Here is a 25335-nt window from a genome sequence, read left to right on the forward strand (position 1 = left end):
GTAGTCTGGCACACTTCTCTCAAATAGTGGCCTCAGACCCTTGGAGTCTTTTTTCTGAGTCTTTTTTCCCCTTACTTCCGTGTCTCCTTCAGATGAGTCCTTTTCCAGTAAGTTCCTAGCTATTATATGCAAGAAATCCTTGACAAGGCAGGTTGATCATGGGTGCTTCCAGACACAAAACCTCTTCTCAGTCGTAGAGTGCCATCTGTTTAGTTGGCCAGATGAGAGGACAAATAGTGACCACGTGATAGTAAATAAATAGTGTTCTGTCTTTAAAATCTGGTGCTTGGGTGGGAGACACACAGATGTTCATTTTGCTATTATCTTTTATAATTTACATAAGCCTGTATATACATATACATGAAAATTTTCAAAAATAAAAATGAAAGGCTAGATGAAAAAAATAGTGTATAATTCTAGGATCTCTGCCTACCCAGAGAATTAGGTTTTGAAATTATGTGTGTGCCGACTAAATTTGTATAAAGGTGGCTCATTTACCTGGTATAACCTGATAATTCTGTTAAATTCCACCTTTTAAAAATTTTATTTATTTATTTATTTATTTATTTATTTATTTATTTATTTTTGAAAGAGAGAGACAGCGTGAGCAGGGGAGGGTCAGAGAGATAGGGAGACACAGAATCTGAAGCAGGCTCCAGGCTCTGAGCTATCAGCACAGAGCCCGACGCAGGGCTTGAACCTACAAACCATGAGATCATGACCTGAGCCAAAGTCGGAGGCTCAACTGACGGAACCACCCAGGCCCCCCCACCTTTTTTTTAGATTTCCAACTCAGTTTTGTATCTGAGTTCAGAATGGTTCTTCCTTAAACTCCCTTCTCACATGGGTTTTGCTTTGAAGAGGGAATGGAGAGTGAAGTTGCCCCGTTCAGCTCAGCTTATGCATTCACATATATTAAAGCAACAGGCTCTTTAACTGTCATCTTGCACAGTGCAGAAACTCTGATCTAGAATGAGTTGGGAGAAGTCACACGGCTGGTATGCTTCAGTGGGGACACAGCCACAGCCATCTAGATTCTGGTTGACTGGGATGGGGGCGAGAGAAAGAGGGATTGCCTGACGTTGCCCTGTTCACTCTCTTTTCATTTCAGTCTGTATTATCACTCTTGTTTCTGGATTATTTCCCTCGAATGAAGTCTTCATTCCTCTCCCATTCATCTTCCATGTTATCTTTCTAAAACATAAACTTGAGGGGCTCCTGAGTGGCACAGTCAGTTAAACATCCTACTTCAGCTCAGGTCATGACCTCACGATTCGTGGGTTCGAGCCCCGCATCAGGCTCTGTGCTGACAGCTAGCTCAGAGCCTGGAGCCTGCTTCCTATTCTGTGTTTCCCTCTCTCTCTGACCCTCCCCTGCTCGTGCTGTCTTTCTCTGTCTCTCAAAAATAAATAAAAAACATTAAAAAATTTAAAATAAAGCTCATTCCCTCCTTAAAAACCTACAATGGCTCCCTATTGTCACAAAATAAAGTACCAATTCTTTGAAGTGACTTTTGAGGCCCTTCCCTTTCCCGCATTCTACCTTTTTGCAGTATGTATTGGTTTTGGGAGCTCACACCCTGGCCTGACTTCAAATCTTAACTCTACTACTTTCCTATTGCATGACCTTAGGTGAGATACTTACTCTGTCTCAGTTTCCTCTTCTAAAATAATAATAATAATCCTAACTCTGTATGGGATTGTTTTGAAGGAAAATTGAATTTAATACCTGTTAAGTACTTAAAAGTGGTACATGCTAAGTACTCAGTAACTGTTAGCAATTATTACAAATATCATGTTACACTCCTCCCCTCCATGAAACGTATGCTAAACTACATTTAAGTATTTACAGTTCCCAGAAAGTGCTAGGTGATACTCTCCATCCTCCGTGTGACACAAGTTTGCTTATTTTATCCTAGAAGTTGCAAATTTGAGTATTTTCAGGCATCTGGCAAAGTGGGGAAGGGGATTGTGTGAATTGGAGAGCTTATGCTCACAAAGACATACAAATTAAGATATATATTTTAATACTGTGCAGACCAAAAGATTCATATCTGTGGTTTCCTCTCTATTTTTATGAAAAAATACAACCTGTCACTCATGGCCAACAGCAAATACTATTTCTTGCATTGACTTCTTTGACTTCTTCCCTCTTTTGTACTGAGCACTCACCATAATGCTTATAATATTGTAATTTAGTTCCCAACATAATTGCATGCACTCTTACGTGTTTTTAGTTCTCAAAGAGCAAACAAATTTCTTGTGTATTTTTGCTTTCTCAATATCTAGCCAGTGTTTATTACACATTTTGGAACGAAAGGTGACAGTACTTGGGATACATGCAAATACGGAAAACAAGCACAAGAAGAGATAAAAGGGCTAAGAGCCTTGACTGGTGGGGCAGTGACGGCCAAGGTAAACTGCTCCCCGCATTTGTGTTCCCTTTGACTGGAGTCGGACTTATGGCTTCTTTCCCTCCGTGGTCTTTGAGCAAATGTTGTTAAGGACACCACTGTTAAGCCTCTGCCAATTCAACAGGGAAGCGGTTAGAAGGTTTTGGTTTTTTTTAAATAGTTATTTATTTTTATTATGAGAGAGAGACACAGAGAGAGTATGAGGAGGGGAGGGGCAGAGAGAGAGAGGAAGAGAGAGAACCCCAAGCAGGCTCCATGAGCTGTTAGCAGAGCCTCATGTAGGGCTCCATCTCTGGAACTGTGAGATCCTGACCTGAGCTGAAAGCAAGAATCAGACACTCAACTGAATGAGCCACCCAGGCTCCCTTGGAGGTTTTTTTTTGATAAGGTAATAGACTTATTTTGTACAGGAGGTTGTTGGTTTTTATATAAAAATTACCAAAAATCATCAAAGACATTGATAGAAAATACTCAATAAAAGATTATTTTCAGATTTAGTAAAGATGGTGATTTTCTTGTTTCTTCAAGATAATTTTTGTCCAACAAAATGGCTGAAATGCCAATAATTTACCCGAATGAAATGTTTCTGTTTTCATACCTACCAAACCGAAGCTAAACAAACAGCTCCCTCCTACCCACAAACACACACACAAGAAAACAAAATGAAACTGACAAACTAAAGCCATGGATAGGAAGTGAGAGGACAAGTGTCTGAAATTTGCGGCAACGTTGGCTGGACTGTTCTGGTCCCACTGTTGCTTCAGGAGCACTTGGAAGCAGTTCTCGCCATACGGTCCAGTCCTTGTGACTCATCAGTAGGTCTGGGGAGCCCTCACTTCTTTCTGGGTGTTTTAATCGGTGTGGGCTGCAAGAACATGAAATTGTAGACTGGGCGGCTTAAACAACAGAGATTCATTTCCTCCCAGTTTTGGACGGTGGAAAGTCCGCTGTCAGAGTCCAGCAGGTCTCCGGTTCTGCGGAGATCTCCGTTCCTGTTTGCAGATGGCTGCCATTTCCTGTGTGCTCACATGACCTCATCTTTGTGGGCTCACCAAAAAGAGGGAGAGAGAGAGATCTCTTTCTCTTCTCATAAGGCCACCAAATCCTATCAGATTAAGGCCCCACTCATGACCTATGTAATCTTAAATCAGTCCTGAAGGGCCTGTCTCCCAATAGAGTCACACTGGGGGTTAGGGTTTCAAAATATAGATTTGGGTGTGAGGCACACAAGTCCATAGAACTGGGCTAAGGTCCTCATAACTTGCTCTGTTTGAGTCAGAGTCATTCTCTTTCTTTTCTGTCAAGACACTTTCTTTGATGAAGTGTATCATAAGTACTGACTCTATCTTTTGAACTTCTCTAAATATTTCTTTTCTCATTTTAATTTTTTAAAAGTTTATATGAGAGAGAGAGAAAGCAAGTGAGGGAGAAGAGAGAGAGAGGGAATCTCAAGCTGGCCTGATGCTCAGCACGAAGCCGGACAAGGGGCTCAGGTCCCACGACTCTGGGATCATGACCTGAGTGGAAATCAAGAGTCAGACACTCAACTGACTGAGACTCCCAGGCACCCAAACATGTTATTTCTAACTTTAATGAAATTAGTAAGTTTCAATTAGTATTGGGGAAGGGTCTCAGCAAATAAAATGTCTTTTGAAACCGTAGAAGAAAGCATTAATTAAAGGAAAGGAATTAACACTGTAAAGACCTTCCTTTTCAAATGTTTTTAACAATGTATTTACCTATATTGATAGCTCCGTGAAAAACAAAATCCCAGGGTTTATTTGTGATCATGTTTAATGTCAAAAACAGCACTGGCAACTTTGTACTGACTCATCTTAGCCCCAAATTCTTGAGAACCCCAAATGTGGGGGTATAAATATAGTTCTGACTAAATAATTCAATTGATATCCATAATGCAATAGATAAAGCAAAGGAGGGGGAAGAAGATATTTTTAAATGCATCTTTTTGGTGTTTTCATTGAGGCTTGTTTTTTTTCGTTTTTTTTTTTTTGTTGTTGTTCATCTCCCTGAGATACCCAGTCCTTCCTAGAAACTTTACTGTCATGATGGTACCTGCAGAGTGATAGCACTTCCAGACCTGGCTGTTTGTTTCCGAGTAAGAACAGCTGTGCGACAGACTGTCTGAACAGCCCCCGTTTCAGGCCGCCGCGCGGATCTCTGACATGAGGCAGTTCTGCACCAGCTGGCTCTGTGCTCGGTGCTTTGCTATTCCTGGATGATTTACCTGTTCTCAGCCCTGTCACCTTACTGTTTCTGCCATCTAATTAAAAACGCATGTTACTGGATTCACTCTGCTACAAATTAGCAATGCTATCTGTGTTCTTTCTGAGCCTAAACTGGCCATTTTTACTTTATGATACATGATTTATTTTTAAATTTATACAAGATGCTTGATTATTTATTTGTGGTATATTTTAGCTCTCTTGTGGAGTCTCGATCAGAGTAATCCTCTTCTAATGTATTCATATAGAGTGAAGATCTAAATTTCCTAATCAAAATCATGTCAGCAAAAGTAGAGCTGCTCTTAGGATAACATTTTAGTCTAGAAAATGATTTTCCTTTAAAAGAGATTCAATGGACATGATGACATAAAAAGAAGCGGCAAAATTACACACAATCAGTTCACATAATCAAAACAGCAATGTTTTATATTCAGCAAGGATTTCTTTTTTACTATAATAAATGGAACAAAATAGTCCTTTTGGAATTCTGCAACTGTGTTATGGCTACAAATGCAGTACTACTAGCATTCTACAGAATTAGAGACCAGCATTTTCAAAACTTTAGAAGAAAGGATCCCATTGAGGTATAGTCCCTAAATATACATTTGGGTGACATTTTATCACTAACAATGATGTTTTAACTTCATTAGGAACTCAAAATTACACTAAGATTAGTCCATTTTAAAAAGGCCTAATTCATGCAAGTAGTCAATTCAAATGGTTACATTTTAATCATAACTACCTAGAAAAAAATATTATCCTAATATATACATTGGAAGTGTAGAAAATCTATAGAGCCTTTCTAGATCTGTCAGAAAAATCTGGCTTTATCTTGTGGGATGCCCCAATGGCCTCTGTGCATGCTTCTGCCATTATAGTATATTCTAGAAGAGTATGATGTAAGGCATGTCCAGTGGCTCAGAAAGATTGAAATTCTGTGAAACAGGCATCATCAATTGTATATTCTTGTAATCATAGGACCTAGCCTGGGTCTGATGTATGGTAGGTGCTCCAAAAATGATTGTTGAATCACTTTATGGAAACCAAAGGAACATGGATTAGTGTTTGTAGAGACTAAGGTACTAATTAATTGCCTTCACAAGATGTAAAATTATAGTCACACCTCTATAAAAGAGTGGCTACATAAATTACATGACTAGATGTGCATAATCTAACTCAAAGATCTGCTTTTTAAAAATTGTTTAATGTTTCTTTTTGAGAGAGAGTGAGACAGAGCATGAGCAGGGGAGGGGGAGAGAGGAGTGGAGACACAGAATCCAAAGCAGGCTCCAGGCTCTGATCTGTCAGCACAGAGCCCAACGTGGGGCTGGAACTCCTGAACCACGAGATCATGACTGAGCTGAAGCTGAACACTTAACCGACTGAACAACTCAGGTGCCCCAAAGCTCTCCTTCTATTTTACTAAAGATTCATAATCACAGGTACACACACACACACACACACACACACACACACACACACCACACCTTTTATGAGTTTGACCTGGTCAGATGACTGCTTCCCATTCAATAATCAAATTATCCTTTGGTCTTTTTAGACTTTTGACTTTAAGGATTTTATCGAGTGCATTTCTTTACTTTTTACTGTGAACTATAAAAAACTTTGTATGAATTTTGAAACTATCAGTTTTCATACTGCAGTGGGTATTTTTGGGAAGTAGAGATGAAGTGACAGAGTTACTGGAGAATTTAAAAAGTTTGAAGGTGTCCCTCAGCAGTTAGTGTGCGCTTAATGGACTGGAAGTCATAACCTCAATTCAGGACAGATACATAGTGTCACAGTGACAGGAGCTTTTGTTACGAGCCTGGAAGTTACGAAGATATTTTAAGGGATAAGGAGAAAGAAGACTTAATTCCCCAGGGACAGTCTGAGCGCTTTCCTTTTCTCCAAAGCTATTTCTTCCTGCTTCACACTAGAAGGGTATCAAGAAAAGAACTTTCCTTTTGCATTATAGCAAACTGTAAAGATTCATAAAGATTCTCAGATCAGAACAGAGCAACCTGTTAATGGGAAGTTGTCAGAGATTCCTTTGTGAGTTAGAACCAGCATCATGACTGACTGAAGCTAAACTGGTCAGCTGACAGCAACAGGAAAGACAAAAGCATAAGTGAGCAATAAAGCCATTGATAGAAGCATGACCCGGAAGAAAATCGCTTTTGTAACCATGAGGAAAGAGCCTGGTAGGTAGCCAAAGAGAAAGTATACCCTTCAGTGTCTGCATTGATAGCAGCAGGAAGTGGGGACAAGTTGGGGGAAGCAGAGTCAGGAAATGCACTAGAAGAAGAGGATAAAGAACAGTAGTACTGGAAATAAAGTTTTCATAGTGTAGTAAAACTAAATTGCTGTGCATATGAGGGAATCTGAGTTCCATTGATTGCTTCTAGGAAATGTCAATGTAGAGCCCAAGCACTGGCACTCTGATGAGGGAATAAAAATAAAAGAGGCCATAAAAGAGCCCAAAGACTGTGATTTCTATGCCATTTGCTTACAAATTGCATAAATCTTTGTATAGAGCACACGTGCATTTTTGGGTTTTATACTAGGAACTTGTGTTATCATTTAGGTACTTTTTTCTGAAAATTTTCTGAGCTTGAAAAATCATCTAGTTTAGTTTTTCTGATCCTTATTTTAATTTAAAAATATACTTAATTATGTTATGTATATATTTGGTTCAATAATCCTCAATTATTTATAGATTAAAGCAGATCATTTGAAAATTAAAAATATATATGCCTATATTAATATACATGTAACAATTACTTTAAGCACAAAGGTAATTAATTATACAATATTTTTTATATAAATTTATAATTAGGTGTATAGTGCCTACATTCATTATGTACACATATTTACTTAAGTGTTAATTTAGGCATTCCTGTAACTAATTATAAGAAGTTATAAAATGTATTTTTTCACTCAAAATGTCATTTAATTCCTCTGATCAGTATCTTTCTTCTTGAGTTCCTAAAAATCCTCTTCAAACATTATAAAACAATACACAACTGAACTTGGCGGGAGGAGGGGGCAACAGCATTAGGCATCATTTTGAAACATCCTATTACATCTTATGCCATGTGTCATGAAAAAGGCAGCACAGTACCTTGTGAGCCTCACTGGGCTTTGAATGCACTACAGACCACGTATTTGAATGCCTTTGACCTACATGGGTGACATAAAAGGCTGCTGTTTTGACAAAGGGTTTGCATCAAACCTAACTTGCAGGGAAGTACCCTTGCTCCCAGGCCTGTGTGATCTGGCCAACTCCCTGGTAACAGACATCAGTGGTGGGAAGAATGGCATGTAGATTTTACGGCAAGCTCCAAAGAGCAAATCACAGCTCAGACAGCACCCTCTCTCCTCTCTTCCTTTCCTTCTCCCTTCTTTTTTTACAAAGTACTTTCCATCCTGTTGAATAATTTGACACATTTGTTTCTTTCTAAGCTATTAAATGCTGTTGTGTCTTTGCAGCATTTATTTACTGCCTTGATTTTTGTGATTATGGTTCTCAGTTGCAATAAGAAATGCTATGGAAATCATAACAAGTCCTGGTTTCAACTGATCAGCTTACAAAGGGAGAAAACCTTCTTTTACGATGCTCTCAAACGTGTGAGGCACGCCTCAGTGAATGTAGTGCTAGAAACCTGCAGGCACTTAAAAAAATTGCTTAAAAATTAGTAAATAAACATGGGTTTGCTGAGGTTGAGCATAATTTTAGCCAAACTGCAAACATTTATGGCTCAGTTGGAAGCATGCCTGACTTTTAGTCCACTCTCTCTTTTTATCATTAAGGTACTCAAAAGGCAAAATAACACCATCTGACACCTTAAATTACTGAGTAAACTTTTGTACCACTGAAAACTCACATCAGGTGCTTGGACAGAATTGTAGAGGGAGGACCACCCTTGTCATCTGGTAAGTTATACAAGTATGTAAGCTGCTCGCAATTAAGATGTATTTGTTTTCAAGAGAAGAGAATACGTTCAAAGTACAAAAATTAGAAAAAAACCTGTACTGATTTTTTACTCCACAAATGGTATAATAATATCAACCCAATACTTTTTAATTTAATAAATTTGGAAACATTATTAATATTTGGAAGCTGTTTCATCCCATCTTATTTGCTATAATATTTGCAGAAATAACTGCAATGAATAAGGGAAAACAATTAAAAATGTTCTTTCAGGAATTGAACTATTCATAGATATAGCCTTTTCATTTTCTTATTTTTAACAGAAGACTTCAAAGGATAGATTATGTAAGTCAAAGAAAAGGACATCTTTCTTTGACTAAGCATCTAGACTAAGTCCTTTTATTTTACAGAAGAAAGAAGTGCCATCCAGGAAGGGTGACATGTTGATGGAACCAGAAACAAAAACCTACGTCTCCTGATTCCCTATACCTATGTGTTATTTCATTACACAGATGAAACAAGATAGGAGGCATTCAGCTTTCAGTACCAGGGACCACTTTGTCAACTGTTGCATAGCATGCTTTGATTGGTATATTTACCAAGCACAGGCAATAGGTACACCATGTACCAAATATATGTAATAATTATTACTTGAGGGTAATATGAAGACTGATGGGTTGTGATTAGATTTTACACATGGTAAATGCACTTCTTGGATACTATTATCTTTATTTTTTAAGTTTATTTCTTTATTCTGAGAGAGACAGAGATAGTGCACGCGAGGGAGAGGCAGAGAGAGAGGGAGACAGAGAATCCCAAGCAGGCTCTACACTGTCAGCACGGAGACTGACATGGGACGTGAAACCGTGAGATCATGACCTGAGCCAAACCAAGAGTCAGACGTGTAACTGACTGAGCCACCCACGTGCCCCTTGGACACTATTATCTTTACAGCAAATGTGAAATTAATGCATTAAAGAGTGAGTCTCTAAACAAATGCACAGAATAGTAAGGAAGAGGAAAGAAGGATTTTAGAACAATGAATTTAGAAGATATGATTAAGTTTTGATGTTTGAATGTCCCTTCACTTCCAAGTCACTTGATAAAAATGATCTAAAAAGTTTTTTTCTCATGCTATCTCCTCCACTCCCAACCATGTCATTTAACTAGCAGAAATACAGCCTATTTGTACTTTTCCCCTTCTGCATCAGTTTCGATTCCTTTTTATGTGCTTGCTTTTATCTAGGTGTCAGATTCTCTCTAAATGATAGATTGTAATCTCAGCTATAGAAAAATGAATCTTACAAAATGGATGGGTTTGATTTTAAGAGATGTGGCCTAGTCAGGTGGCAGCTACAGAGGGAAGAGCCTTTAGTGAGTTGCAGCATTGTGTGTATTTTACATTAGCTCTTGGTCTCATGAATATAAAAATATTTTGTAGGAAATTTCCTTGTTGTGTTTTGTAAAATTATTTTAAAAAATTCTTCCTACTTAGGTCTCTCAGGATAATCCCAAACCTATGATAGTTTTGAAGTCAGAATATGAATTGTATTCTCAAAAACTAGGTCTTTCACTTCAAGAACGTGCTAATCAGTCACTTATGCAATCTTTTAATATATTGAGGATTTACTAATGCTGTATATTGGGTGTATTTAGCAATATGAATGAAGAATGAATAAAACTTTCACGGACTCTATGGAGGGAGCAGGGAAGTAGAGACAATTAAAGCATGGAGTGATGGACTTTATCATAAGGGTATAGAAACCATGCTAGATGGAATAAAGTTGTAAGTCAGGAATTGTGTGGAAAATATGTTTAGGTCTTATTTTTTTAAATTTTATTAATGTTTTATTTATTTTTGAGAGAGAGAGAGAGAGACAGAGACAGCGTGCAGGGGTGGGTCAGAGAGAGAGGGAGACACAGAATCCGAAGACAGGCTTCAGGCTCTGAGCTGTCAGCACAGAGCCTGATGCGGGGCTCCAACCCACGAACCGTGAGATTATGATCTGAGCCACAGCTGGACGCTTAAAGGTCTTATTTTTAAAAATGTATATGTGGGCTGAGTTAAAGGTCGGTGCAGATCCTGTGATCCTCATTCACTGGATCAGACAAGCATCACACGCCTTCAAGTTCCAACTGACTGTAAAATGGATCTTAAAAACAGCTGAATCTAGAAAGAAAATCAAGGTAAACCAAATTATTTAAATGTTTTCTTTCCCCCAATGATGTTTAAAGAGTTGTATTGAGAGGAATCTAGTTTCACACAACCTCTCAGTATGATTTCATTTCATAAGTATTGCAATGGAGTTTCCAAATATTGTACTCAAGTTTTAAGTATAAATATTACATAGAAACATATTTCCTAATTAAAAGAATATTCTTGGTGGTAGCAACAATTTAGTTTCTCCATTTTCTGTCTTCCTTCTTCCCTCCCTCCTTCTCTGTCTTACTCTCTCCCTCTTCCTTCTTTCCTTTCTTCCTTTCTTCTTCTCTTTCCCCTTCCTCTTCTTCGTATTTTCCTTCCCCTTCTTTCATAGATCATTTTTGGTAAAAAGTAATCCGTTGGGATTTGACCAGGAAGATTAATCACAGGAGACATGCACATGAGTGGAGGGAGGAGGGGTGGTGAAGTAACTCTGCCCTTCTTCTGAATCAGGTTTGCCACAGTTTCTGTGGTGGTTGTGTTCCTTTATAGCTTTCACTTTCTCTATGCTCCAGTAACACTGTTTCTTCTCCTCAATCCTACAGGCCCAAGGATTCTAATGGCTTCCAGTTGTTGTAAACTATCTAGGAGCTTCAGATCTAATGTTGGTTCCATAAATTTTTTCCACTCCTATATAAAATGCCTTGTCAGTAAGTTCTCAAAAGTGCAGTTGCGTGTACCCTCTACTTTGTTTTGGGACACCAACTTATATACAACATAATTTAAAATCATAAATTTTCTTTAGAAGTATCCTAGAGCTGAAGCTCAGTGAGCTCATAGTTTGAGCCTCTAGACAGAGCTGGGCAACATTTGAAGGTTCTGTTACCCTTTCACATTACAATGAGGCCAACCTCATTGTAACTTCACAACCTGTCATCCCTGGGCCCAGTCACCCTATGTTTCAGGATATATTACTTATAAGGTCCCACTTTTAGGACCACATTCTATATCAAGTATGATATTTTTATTTGTAAATGCCAGAAAATCTTACTTAAACAAGCAAAAACATTAAAGAAGACATATTTCCTCATATGACTTCAGTCATGGTTCTGTCAGAAGAAAAATTATTTTTGTATCTTTTTTCTTTTCTCCTTATATTGACTTTATTCTTTTCTTTCTCCTTTCTTTCTTTCTTTCTTTCTTTTCTTTTCTTTTTTTTTGGGGGGGGACTAACTTCATTCTTATAGTGGCTTCCCTGATGGTTCCAAGATGGTTGCCAAGCACAGCTAGAACTACAAGCATCCTGATTTACACTGGACCCTCACAACTGTCATACTCATATTCCATGCTTTCCAGTATATAGAATAATTAACAACAAATATTTTAAAAATTAGACAGAAGACAATGATCTTATGTGATTTGTCTGAAAAGTATCTGGACTCTGAATAATTGAATATAGGAAGGATACATTTATTTTTCCTTAAATATTAGATGGCAGTTAACTATGTTCAGGGACATGTCTGTATTTTATTATGACAAAGTGACTTTAAACACTTCCAACTTGTGCCAGCTATACTTACCCTTTTTACTTAGAATTTGTCCTCAGACCAGAGTTCACTATAACACTATTAAATCAAAGTGGTATATTCTTTCATGAGAATAGCAATATGTCAAACTTTTAGCTATTTAACAATAGCTATGAAATTCATTCAGTTGGTCAAGTATTGTTAGAAAGTACAGAAAGACGCCAGGAGAATGATGATGTGGTCCTGTGTGAAAAATATGTCCACATTTTTGGCTGGGCAGCATCACATCTACCACCCACTTCTGATGAAGAAAAGTGGGTTAGAAGCCATTCAAAATGTGCGTTGCAATTTGTTTCTCAAAGTGCGTTCCAAATAATGGCAATTTTAAGCTATGGTATTAAGGTTACATGGTCCAACAAATTTAGGATATGATGGGTTAAAGGCTGAGTCCAAAATGTGTCTTTATACTTGGATTTCTCTGCACTTTTAATATGGAAAGTTGCATTGCAAATGGTCAAGAGGGCAGGTTAGTCTGCTGTGTTTCTCAAATATATTTATACAATAGACACTTTTTTGAGATACTATTTGAAGGAGCGTCCTTAGATAAATGACAGGTTAAGCTACTCACTTCTGAGCCTGGTTATCTTGTACTTATGTTCAAAATTTGTAAATGTCTACATGGTTTGAAAAATTTTTTATTCAGCAAAATTTTAAGATTGCTTACTTTCTCCCTTAGTCCATTCAGGCTACTATAACAAATAACTATATAGACAACCGGAGGGCTTATAAACGACAGAAATTCATTTACATTTGCAGAGAATGGGAAGTCCACGATCAAGGAACCAACTGGTTCAGTGTCAGGGCCCACTTCCCACCTGGTTCATAGATGGCTGTCTTTCAGTGTGTCCTCACATGGACCTCCTGAGGGCCCCTTTCATAAGAGGGCTAACACCATCCATGATGGCTCCACCATGATGACCTCACTGTCTCCCCAAGATTCAGTCTCCTAGTACCATCACATTGGGGGTTAGGTTTCGACATATGAATTTTTAGGGGACAGAAACATTCAGTTTATGATACTCTCTTTGATAAAGTGAAAGGGACCAAGTGGAGGCTCCATAAACTTTGAGGCATAATCATCTCTATTAAATGCATGTTAATTATTGACAGTGTCCCATTATGCTTAGGACACTGTAATAAGAGACTCTGACTTTAAGAGCCTCATGTTATGATTTGAAAGGCCAAATTGACATTTAAAAATGTATTAAATCTACCAGGTACTGCGTGGCAAGTGACCAATATCATATAACAGATGTCCAAGTTAGGGGGCTATCACCAAGGACTAAAAGGGTTATACAAGGGCTTCTGAAGAATGTAGGAGCTAAATTGAACTTTGAAGGAAGCTTAAGGCTTATAGGAGATCCAGACGAAGAGGGCATTTTGAGATCACATGAGAGTGTTTTCTTAGAGAAACAGTATGATTCCTCTCAATTAGAGCAATTGTCTCTCCCTACAAGATTAATAATTAGCTTTGTTCTTTGTCAATGTATCTTTATCTTGTAAAAAGGTATAAAGAAAAGGATTCATTGGAGGAATTACAGATGTCACCTGCCATTTAAAGAGCTGATTATATCAGGAATGGTTTTAAAACATCTATATTACTTTGAAAATAAGAGAAGTTATAACATTCTAAAGCATTTTTTGGATCATCCCAAATCTAAATGACTATTGGAAATCTAATAGGAACCAAAGTACTTGTCACAGAAAGCACCTCTTATTGTCATCTAATTTCAAGGCTATCTGCTAGGGATAGTAGAAAATCATGAACACCAAAAATTGTAGATTCTGTAATTTCCCTGCCTTTTGCAATTTTTCTTGTTTTCTTCCACAGGTAAGTTTTCATTTTAAAGAAATACATTTCTCTCCTTTCCGGTAGCAAAGTTAAAAAAACCTTTAAAATTTCCCCAGATTGACACTCTGTATCTCAGCTATGCTAGTTTTGACTAAACCAGAAAAAAGCCTATTAAGCAAGCTGTAATTATTTGTTGTCCACTTTAAGAAGTCATATATAAGCCTATGTTAGGTCCTTTAATTTCTAGTTGTTTCTTAGAATTTTATTGTTTTGTAAGCACTCAGCTGGAGTTAAGGCACTTGAAATTACAAAGCCAGTTTCTGGTTTTTTTTTTTTTTTTTGTAAAAAATTTACTGAAACAAATGTATAAAATCTGCAATGCTATTAAAATTATAGCAGGGGGCCCAAAGATGGATGAGCAAATCATAGACTATATTTTCAAAGGTTTTATTGCCTCCTGGAAGGACCAAACAAGTAACTAAGCAGTGACAAATCAATGCAAACATGTTAAACAATGTTAAGACAGACATAGGTGAGAAATCATTGTAGGGAGTGAGAGCAACTGGGGCTACTGACCAGGGAAAAACTGGAGAGGAATTTAAATTATAGCATTAAAAGAAGGTGAGGGTTTTTATAAGCAAAGGTGGAATCTGGGGAGGCAGGTGCAAGTGAGGGATATATCAAGGATGAAAACAGAGAGATAGGAAAGTTAAGGGCTTCAGAAGATAATGATTACAGTTGGCCATGAACAATTCAGGAATTAGGGGCACTGACCCTGTGTGTACTAGAAAATTTACATGCAATTTTGGACCCCTCCAAAATTTAACTACCAATAGCCTACTCTTGACCAGAAGCCTGACTGATAACATAAACAGTTAATTAACACACATTAAAATTTTTTTAATGTTTAGTTATTTTTGAGAGAGAGAGAGAGAGACCAAGATAGAACACAAGTGGGGGAAGGGTAGAGTGATGGGGAGGCTGAGAATCTGAGCTGTCAGCACAGAGCCTGCTGCAGGACTCAAACTCACCAGCTGTGAGATCATTACTTGAGCCTATGATGGGGGCTTAACCAACTGAGCCCCTGAGGTGCCCCAACACATATTTTTATGTTATATGTATTATATTCTGTAATTTTACAATAAGAAAGCTAGAGAAAATAGAATGTTATTAAAAAAATTATAAGGAAAAGAAAATAAATTTACAGCACCATAAAAAATCCATGTATAAGTGGACCCCAGCAGTTCAAGCCTGTGTTGCTCAAGGGTCAACTATAATTTCATTTGGATTGCTTCCTAGTTGTCAGTGCGGAAACACTTCCAAAAGTTGGAAGATGGATTGGATCACACAGAAGTGCCCTAGGAGACAGGGTGAGAATTTGGTCTTCATTTGATTTTGATTATAAGAAAACATACACTGGTATGTAGAATGTATCTAAGTATAGATGAAACTGAAGTAAGGTTACCAGGTAGGAGGTCACTGACTTAACCAAGTGGTATATCCTTGGCCTTGTGTGAGAAGGAGTCTCCTTAAGCAAAATAAAATAACTCAAATAAAACATAAGAAGGCATGTGAATCTAATAAAAATTTTTATTAACCTTGATTCAGTTTTTCTTTTTCTAGACATAAAATACCGAATGAAAACTTTCCCTAATGCTTATTTTTATACTAGCTTTCTGTTCCAAAAATAATGATAAATGAAAATAATAATTGCTTGTAGGTCACAATACTTAATGCTTTAAAATGTTTGTATGTTAATAGGCCATAGACTTTTAAAAATTAGTATTTGGCCCTTAAATTGTAATCATCCCTCAACCCATCACTGTTCCTCATGGGGTCCTCTTCTATTCAAGCATTTTTCTGTTCGGGGGCTCAAAGGCATTTTTTTTTCCCGTACAAAAACAACTTCTTTTTTATACCTAACTGCTTTCCACCATTCCTTCAATTGTCTTCCTTCTATCCTTCCTTCCTTTCTTCATTCCTTCCTTCCCTTCTCCATTTCCTTCTCACACTCTTCCCACTTTCTTGCATACAGAGAAAGTAAGGATAAAATATATTTATTTTACACTTCCTAAGCAATTTCTTTCATTCTGCTTTAGTATTTTTTGGACCATAATTCTTTGCTTTTGTATTAGGTTTTATGGTTAATCTATGAGCAATTTCTAAAACATAACATATTATATTTGATGCTTTTTTAAACACTTCTGATATATATATGTGAATGGATATATATATGTATATATATGTAGCTCTTGTATAATGAGCTATATTTTTCTTTTAACATTAAAAATTTTTATTTTTTAATGTTTCTTTTGGGGAGAGAGGGAGAGAGACAGAGCGTGAGTGGGGGAGGAGCAGAGAGAGAAAGAAGGAAACACAGAATCTGAAGCAGGCTCAAGGGCTTTGAGCTGCCAGCACAGAACCCAATGTGGGGCTTGAATTCACAAACTGTGACATCATGACTTAAACTGAAGTCATACACTTAACTGACTAAGCCACCCAGGTGCCCCTCTTTTTACATTTTAAAATATAGGATTGTCAGATAAAATACAGGACACCCAGCTAAATTTGAATTTCACCTAAACAACAACAAATAATTATTTTGTATAAGTGTGCCCCAAATATCATGCAGGGCATGCTTATGCTAAAAATTATTTGCTATTTATCCGAAGCTCAAATTTAACTGGTGTTCTGTATGTTTTGTTTTGTTTTTACTAAATCTGACAACTCTTTATATTATTTAAATGCAAAATAATTACTCTCCTTTCAGTGAGATGATTTTTAGGTCTAAGCAGCTAAGATCAGTGAGGCATTACTACAGATATTTGGTCAAACTTTCCCAGGTGGAAATAACATATGGAAATACTTTTTAAAACAGCTTAGCCAATGTAAACAGTTTTTGATGTCACCTAACAATTAAGAAATTATAGTTTTCTTAATAAAATTAAACCAAATCTCACTAAATAATAGTAAATATTTCTTTTTTAAAATGTTTATTTATTTTGAGAGATAGCAGGAGTGGGAGATGGGCAGATAGAGAGGGAGAGAGAGAATCTCAGGCAGGCTCTGTACTTTCAGCACAGAGCTCCATTTCACGAACCCTAAGATCATGACCTGAGATGAAATCAAGAGTCGGAGGCTTAACCAACTGAACTTCCCAGGCACCCCAGTAAATATTTCTTGGGATAAAAAATAAAAATGTTTGTCAACCCTATTCTACCTCCTAAAATTCTTTAGAGAATTCTATGATTTTCCCTAAACTCTAGGAGCCATGGATTCAAAACATTCCAATGCTTTTAGATAGTTCAGTTCTGGAACTGTGTATTGGTGTATTTTCTAGATTCCAGAACCATAAAAATGACTTTAAGGTAGTTTTTATCAACATGGGTTTATCTTTGCTTATCTGCTTACTCCCAAGGTAAGTTGATCTACATTTTCCATTGAGATAGAATTGCTATTGTATACTGAATGGACTATCTCCAAAATAATATGTTATATAAATTATAAAAATAGTGTTGACTGACTTCTAATTTTGGAAAGATAAATTAGACAGACTATACCCTGAGAAAAACTAAAAACTCTATAAATTAGATATAAAACAAACATAAGGACATTCTGAAAAGTAAAGAGAGAAAGGCATACTGCCTAGGGATGTGAGGCCCCAGAATGAGTTCCCTAGGTTTTCTTTTTGCTTCATGTCTTCCAGACTTGGAGATGAGGAAGTTGGTAACTGGGAAATAGGTACAGATACAAAAAGCTCCTGATCTCTGGCCAAAGGAGAGGAAATGGGACAACCTAGCAAAACAAAATTTATGGAAAATAATAGCTTTACTTTACCAAAACACTATAGGAAAACAAACCAAACCAAAACAAAGCAAGACAAAACAACCTGTGGCCCATCCGTACTCAGAATAGCAAAGGCCAAGTGAAGAGCCGAGGTTCCTACCCTCTTGAGGCTGTGATAAATCTCCTCAACTCTCTCACTGGGGCGGTATCAGAGAAGGCTGAGTAGAGAGCAGAAACTTCCATCCTCCACCAAAAAGTAATGAGCCGTCTCACCACCACCCTACCTGCCTCTACCCGTACCCCACGATATAAACAGAGACCATCTAGAAAGCCTGAACTCAGACCCTTACCTAGCTGTAATGAGGTGCCAGCTATGATGGTATCTTCCCACTCTCTTCTAACCCCTGTGGTGTCAGTAATGAAGCAGTCATACCCTCCCAGCCTGAGACTCATCAGTGAAGGCAAAATAGATGCAAAGCAAGCAGAAGTAAGAAAAAAAGAAAAAAAAAAAAGGAATAGAAATCAATGACATTGAAGGAAAAGCAGCAGAAGAAATATCCGTGAAATAAAAAGATGATTCTTTGTGAAGATTAATAAAGTTGAAACCTCTAGCATGTAAATCTAGTAAATCTTACAAGAAAGAAAAAAAAGAGACAACACAAATTATCAGCATCAGGAATGAAATGGGGATAGCACTACAGATCCTGCACACATCGAATGAGTAGTAAGGGAATACTATACACAGAGGTAAAAACTGGGGCACCGGACACGTGTGAGAGCCTGGCGCTCAGGCACATGTCAGAGGGAGAGTTCAAAGATCATGCCCACCCTCTGTGGTCTTAGGAAAGGATTATAGTCAGCCCTTAGATGTGTTTAATTATAATCCTGCATAATTCAGACTGCAGCTATGATGATAAGCTAATAGACTTCATTCGCAGAAAGACTGAGCTTTAAGTCTATTGCCTCTTGCTGTGCCCTGGCAGTGATAGCTGTTGAAGAACTTTCTCCATTAGTTACATGGGATCCATGAAACCCACTGGCTACCAGAGTCAAGTAGGAGTATCTCCTGGTATCAACTCTCTTCTGGAAGATACTAGTGATCTGGATGAAGCAGAGAAAGAGTGCAGAAACAATGTTCACTAGCCAAGAGCACTTGTGTAGGCCTCTATAAGTGTGCAAAATCAAAACCCTGCTCCGGCCTGGGGCGCCTGCGTGGCTCAGTCGGTTAAGTGTCCAACTTCGGCACAGGTCATGATCTCACGGTTCATGAGTTTGAGCCCCATGTAGGGCTCTGTGCTGACAGCTCAGAGCCTGGAGCCTGCTTTAGATTCTGTGTCTCAGTCTTCTTCTCTCCCTCCTCCATTTTTAGGCTGTCTCTCTCTCTCTCTTTCAAAAATAAATAAACATTTAAAAAAAAAAACCTGCTTAGGCCAAAGCACCTAGCCAAGCAAATAGGCCTCTTTCTCAGGAAGACTGGGGTGTGTTTCAGTCCACTGTCTATGCAGTGCCCTGGGAGTGGTAGTCTGCCAAGAACTGTCTGGCCGATGTTACAGCCTCATGGGATCCAGGAAAGCAGACCCCTGACTACCAGAGTCAGGCAATTAAGGGGGTGTTCACTGGGTAGCTGCTGCAAAAACTGGGTCACCAGGCATGTGTAGAACTCCTTGGCCCCATCCTGGAGCTCTGGAATGTGACAGAGGATGAGCACCAAGACTGCACTCACCACTGGAAGAGACACAGGTGGGATGCAAAGATGGCACCCACCATAAAAGGAAGAAAAGAAAAGACAAGACATTTAAAAAATGGTGCCCTCTGTTTTTAGGCAGAGGGAGATCGGCAAGATGGTGCTCACCAGCTTCCTTCCCCAGGGAGCATCCCAGCGGGCCCCTGTCCCTCAGACCAATGCTTTAAGATTGGTCAATGAGCCTCTTAAACACTTGACTCTTTTCAAACGGCTGCTTCTGCCCGAGCCTTAGGGCCAGTGAGTTTGTGCGTGGGCCCTTTAAGGGCCGGCCCCCGGTTAACCAGACTATGAGTCTCTGGGGCGCAAGCCCTGTTTGTTTTCAAAGCCTGACGGTTTTGAAGCTCTTCTCTCAGGTACTAGTTTTAAAAGTTGGGGGGCCTGTCGTGGGGTATCAGCCTTTTGCTCTTAGGAAGAAGCTCAGGGTTTTGAGTTTCCTTCTGATTAAGGGTCTCTACGCTGTGGGTGGGGTTTGTGGCCAGACTGTGCCTCAGCTTTTCCTGCTTGCTTTGATGTGGTATCCCTCCCCTTTGCTCAGTGTGAAGGGGTTGCTCTGCTAGGTTTGGATTTTCTTTTTCAGAGAAAGTTGTTCCATATAGAGCTGTCGATTTAGTGTGTGCATGGAAAGAGGCGAGTTCAGGGTCTTCCTAAGTCACCATCTTGAACCAGAACTTCTAAAATCTTAATACTAAAAAGAACCAGAACATCTAAATCAACAAACTTATGAGAACCAAGTTAAAGGGAGAGATGATACCAGACTCCTTATTTCAGACGCTTATTTTCCTCTACTCCAATGCTTTTGAAAACTCAAAGTAAAGCCATTATGTTTCCACTTTTGTGACTTTCATGCTCAGCTGAATTGATTTGGATCCTGATCTCTAGGTATTTAATGGAGGCTATTTGGGGTGGAGTTTAGTAGTTTGTATTGAGAGAAGATTGTTTATCACATGTTTAATGTGGTGAAGTAGGAAATTCTTTATAAATCATTGCAAGGAATAAATATACTTGCTTTTCACAAAAATCATTCAGGTCCTTACGTTTTGAAAAGATTCCAAGTTTTCTTTTCTTGAATGTATATAACAGGCACAGAAACAGGTTTTTATAGCTTTCTTGTTAATTAGCTTTTCCAACTTTTTGGAAACATCTTGATTCAGGATTGATTACAGGTGACCACAGAGATATTAAAAGGGCAGATGAAATCCTGGGAAATCTAGCAAGGTGTCATATTACTTTTACTCGTCTATCTTTGCTGACTTCATTTTTTTAAAAGAAGATACTACCTTTTAATTTTTTAACGTTTTTTATTTATTTTTGAGAGACAGAGAGAGACAGCCCAAGCAGGGGAGGGTCAGAGAGAGAGCGATACACAGAATCTGAACCAGCCTCCAGGCTCTGAGCTAGCTGTCAGCACAGAGCCCAAAGCGGGGCTCGAACCCATGAACTGTGAGATCACGACCTGAGCTGAAGCCGGATGCTAACTGACTGAGCCACCCAGGCGCCACATATCTTTGCTGACTTTTGATTGGTATTAATTTCGAGTGGAAATAGGTTAACGATGTAATTATTTTAAAGATCTAGAAATTATTGAAATTTATAGGACCAGTCTCCTATTCTTCTGTAAATTTTGCTAGTGATATGCTTATTAAGAGCAATTCCATGGCTTGCTGATTCAACTGGTGGCTGGTCAGAAGTGATTTTTGTGACTCATCTCTGAGTTTTCTCTGATGTTTTCCTTTATTTTTTTCTTAGATATGATATAAAGAAGATAAAGCAATAGAGCTAATATAAAATAGAAGGAAGATGCCTTATTCGAGTTAGCTCATTTATTCTGAATATTGTATGACAACATTTGCTTAGGTATTACTTCAAATGTTAAACTGAGTCACATATTGAGCATATGAGACTAGTAACAATAGCATAGGTTCTTAAAGGGCATACAATTAATGTCCGTATTTCAAATAGAAATATGTTGACAATATTACTTACAAAATGAAAGTTCTCTTTATAAAAGAGTATGTAAAACTACATACTCTCTTTGTTTTGTCTTCATATTAATGCTTTTAATCAGATCTTTTGGTGTATCAGGATACAGAATGTTTGAACAAGTGAGTGAAAAACATGTCAAGGATTGGCAAAAAGATGGTTGAATTTGGATGTGTCTTCTTAAGATAAAGTATTTTTTCATTCCGGAATTAGAAATGGTCATGTTTCTAACATATTGATGTACTCAAACACAGAGGCCCCTATTGTTTTTAACATTTATTCATTTTTGAGTGACAGAGACAGCATGAGCGGGTGAGGGGGCAGAGAGAGAGGGAGACACAGAATCAGAAGCAGGATCCGGCTGTCAGCACAGAGCCTGATGCAGGGTTCGAACTCACAGACTGCAAGGTCATGACACGAGTCAAAGTTGGACCCTTAACCGACTGAGCCACCCAGGCGTCCCTGAACTTCCTATTTTAAGTTGTCCTTTATTATGGCAGTTATCCTAAAGACAAGACCTGTTTTCTCATCCTCGTCCTCTCAAATGTGTTCTCTCTACAGCATTAGTGTTTTTTAAGATAAGGCCTAGTTGAATGTATCGTTTATTTCTGCTTTGGCATACCTAAGCCAGTGCCTCCTTGTTACCTAAAATAACAGTAACATGTGAAGCTTTTGGGAGATTATTCAAAGGATAAGACTATATTTATTAGAATCCTATAACCTTAAATTTGTAAGAAACTCCAGAGCTCTCTTAGGAGCAGGGTAGTTTAAATATTGGATGACAGTGCATGTAGAAGGCCAAATCTATCCCTCAATTATTCACTAAAATAATCTCCAAACTTTAAAACAACCAGACCATAAAAAAGAAGAATTGGAGTTAATTTGTAAAGAAAAGAGAACTGAGTGGGCATTAATTGATCTCAAGAACACTGGTGACATAAGTAGTTTCTACTTCCATTAAGGAAATGATGAATACCATGTAATTTGTCTTCCAAACTTGGATAATTTTGAAAGTGAATGGGGCCTATTAATAATTAAATGTTAAAAAATAGGCACATAGCAGGATGTATAGTCACCCTAAGAATGATTCCTTTATTCAGTAACTTAACAGGCACTCTGCTAAGCACCTGGGGAAAAAATGAAGACACCATCTCTATCCTCAAAGAGATCAAGAACACGAGGGTGGAATATTATGTTCTTATTAGGAATTAAGGTAAAACTTTTTAGGGAGCACAGATGAGAGATTTCTGTTACTAAGGCTGCAAAAAGATGCTGTTAAGCCTTTAAAAATCCATAGGGTTGAGAATAATGAGCTCTCACTCCCATTTGACAGCTAAGAAAAGTGAGACTCATGCTACTCAAGTAGCGAACAGCAGATGGGAAGCTCACATATATGATTGCTGAGTTCCACTCGGAAACTCCATCCCACTGCGTTATTCTTAAGGGAGTTGCCAGAAGGAAAGGGACATAAAAAATGCTAGAGATTTATTTTACATATTTCTTTGGAGTCAAAGGATAGCCTGAAGCTGGAGTCTCCTTGCTGTGAAGAGAAGAGCTAACCAACCCAACGTACTCACTTTTAACCTTACGACTCTCAAATCATACTTCCCACCCTTTTAATGCTTTGAGATACCTAGTATTTTTTTTAAGGAAGACTCTTTGACACCAGATTTTCTTTGCAAGTTATCTCATGACAAGGAATTGCAATTTATGTATTCCACTGCTAGGATACCTGAGCCTTTCACTGCACCGCATTCTAAATGGAATGTCATTATGCCCAAGTGTAGCAAAAGCAGATCCTACTGTGTATACAGATCAACTCCACCAAAGTCCATTAAGAAAACATTTTCAGAAAATGCTTTCTTATATTATAGAAACATACTTGTTAGCAAGATGTTGTGCTATTCCATAATACTGGGAATGAGCCTGCCTATATAGAGATGTATATTCACTTAGGCCCACATTACATTGTAGAACTATTCTGCCATTCATTATTTCTCTAATGTTATTCATTTCATTATTCATTTGGTTGATGTTTTAAGGCAAGTCACCACATATGACCATCAAGTCTATCAAACAAACGTGAATACCTAAAACTCACTGTTAATATTGTTCTTTGTTTTTATTTTAGGATAAACATGTTTATTTGTTCAATGTATTTATTTTGAAGATGAGATTTTCATGAGAGGAAATTGTAATGATAAAAAAAGTAATAACGTGCGCTGTCTTTGAGGCAGAAAGTGCAGTACTTAGCACAAGACAATGGGCTACATTCTCTCACTGACAGGTGGATATCACATTAGATGAAAATGATAAGCATTTTAGTGACCTGAAGAATAACTTCCTCTTGACAGTGCCCTGACCCTTGACCTATGGCCTAACGCTTGTTAGCTTCACTAACACAGGGTAATTGTCACAGGTGTAGGATAAAAGACATCACTACAGAAGCTACCAACAGTCTGAGATTTATTTTTTTTTGGTGACCACAGATGTATTGCTGAGATAAAACCATAAGTTCAGTCCTTCTCAGATCTGTAAGGACACAAATGTGTATCTACGAGAAAGGAAACTGCCAAGTACAAAGAGTTTTCTTTACTGTTTAGCATGAGGATCACTGTTGTAACAGGAAGGGTATGCGCATCAGGGCAAAGGGATGGTAAATATGTTACTGTTGTTGCCCTGGAAGTATGTTTCATACATAAGTGTGACACAGATGTCATAGAGAATGGTCTTTATACAATAGACTCCCTAAATTTTTATAATTATTAGTAAACTCTTACTATGTCATACTTTAGAAGTCTGTCCTATTCTGAAATGATTCTTTTGTATGTATATGCTAATCACCTCCTTCCAAAGAAATCAGTTCTTTGAGCTTTATTTAAATGTTCTCTGAAGGTAGTAGCTTTAAGAGTACTTACGGATGATGTGATAACAATTGTGATTTCTCATGAAAGTTAATGCCTCCTCCTGTAAGAAAATATATTGTATTCTCCTTTTTTAGCAACACAAGTAAGAAATTCAGAAAACACAGTGAAGCACAATGAGTTATGCAAATCCATGTTATAATAGAAGAATATTACAAGAGAAAACCAAATGACTGTAATAACCCTTAAAGTGAAGTCAATAGAGTCATATATCCATGATTTTTTAAAAACGATAAAAGAATGAGTATTGCTGGTAAAATGAAAATGACTTACATTTCATTAAAATGGAGCAAAGCAGCAACCTGGCAGTGTTTTCAAAACGTTTTATCATGAGGGAAATGAAGTCAACTTTTCAAACACTTGGCACAATAAAGTGGTGTGTTTCATTATTGTTTATTTTGAGGTGTAATACTAGAATCATCCAAATGTTTGTTACTCAATAGGAAGGAACCGTAACAATTTCCTAACCGTAATAGATATCCAGAATCCAATTTTTATTCAAAACTATATAAGAGGCATAAATTACTTTTAAATCTATTGAGGGTTCTTACTCAGGTCATAGGTCTTGTCCTTAAACATTTATTTTTATCCGCAGCATGCTTTGATGACACAAAATTAGTATATGGAAGCTTTGGGATAATCACTCAAGGAAAATACAAAGATTGTGTCTATCTTAAAGTGATACTATAGGTAAATGACCTGACTTGGTTCAGTAAAGGTGTAGCCAAACTCATCTGTTTCCAAAATATCACACTTTCTTTTTATTAAATCATGAAAATAAGGAATTATAATT

General features: G+C 37.7%; 2 long non-coding RNA genes across 5 annotated transcripts in view; one reads left to right on the forward strand and one right to left on the reverse strand.

The window, feature by feature from the left end:
• Positions 1-2266: 2266 nt before the first annotated feature.
• LOC115301707 overlaps positions 2267-25335 on the reverse strand; it is a 26656-nt gene continuing 3587 nt past the window's right edge. The window contains exon 2 of the long non-coding RNA XR_003913255.1: positions 2267-2522. This is a non-coding gene — a long non-coding RNA (uncharacterized LOC115301707). The remainder of the gene's footprint in view (positions 2523-25335) is intronic.
• The window catches only part of LOC115301705, a 151473-nt gene continuing 143598 nt past the window's right edge, over positions 17461-25335 (forward strand). For all 4 annotated transcript variants that reach the window (XR_003913250.1, XR_003913252.1, XR_003913249.1 and 1 more), the window contains exon 1: positions 17461-17526. This is a non-coding gene — a long non-coding RNA (uncharacterized LOC115301705). The remainder of the gene's footprint in view (positions 17527-25335) is intronic.

The sequence above is a fragment of the Suricata suricatta genome, chromosome 9 (assembly GCF_006229205.1).
Source record: "Suricata suricatta isolate VVHF042 chromosome 9, meerkat_22Aug2017_6uvM2_HiC, whole genome shotgun sequence".
Classification (NCBI taxonomy): Eukaryota; Metazoa; Chordata; class Mammalia; order Carnivora; family Herpestidae; genus Suricata; species Suricata suricatta.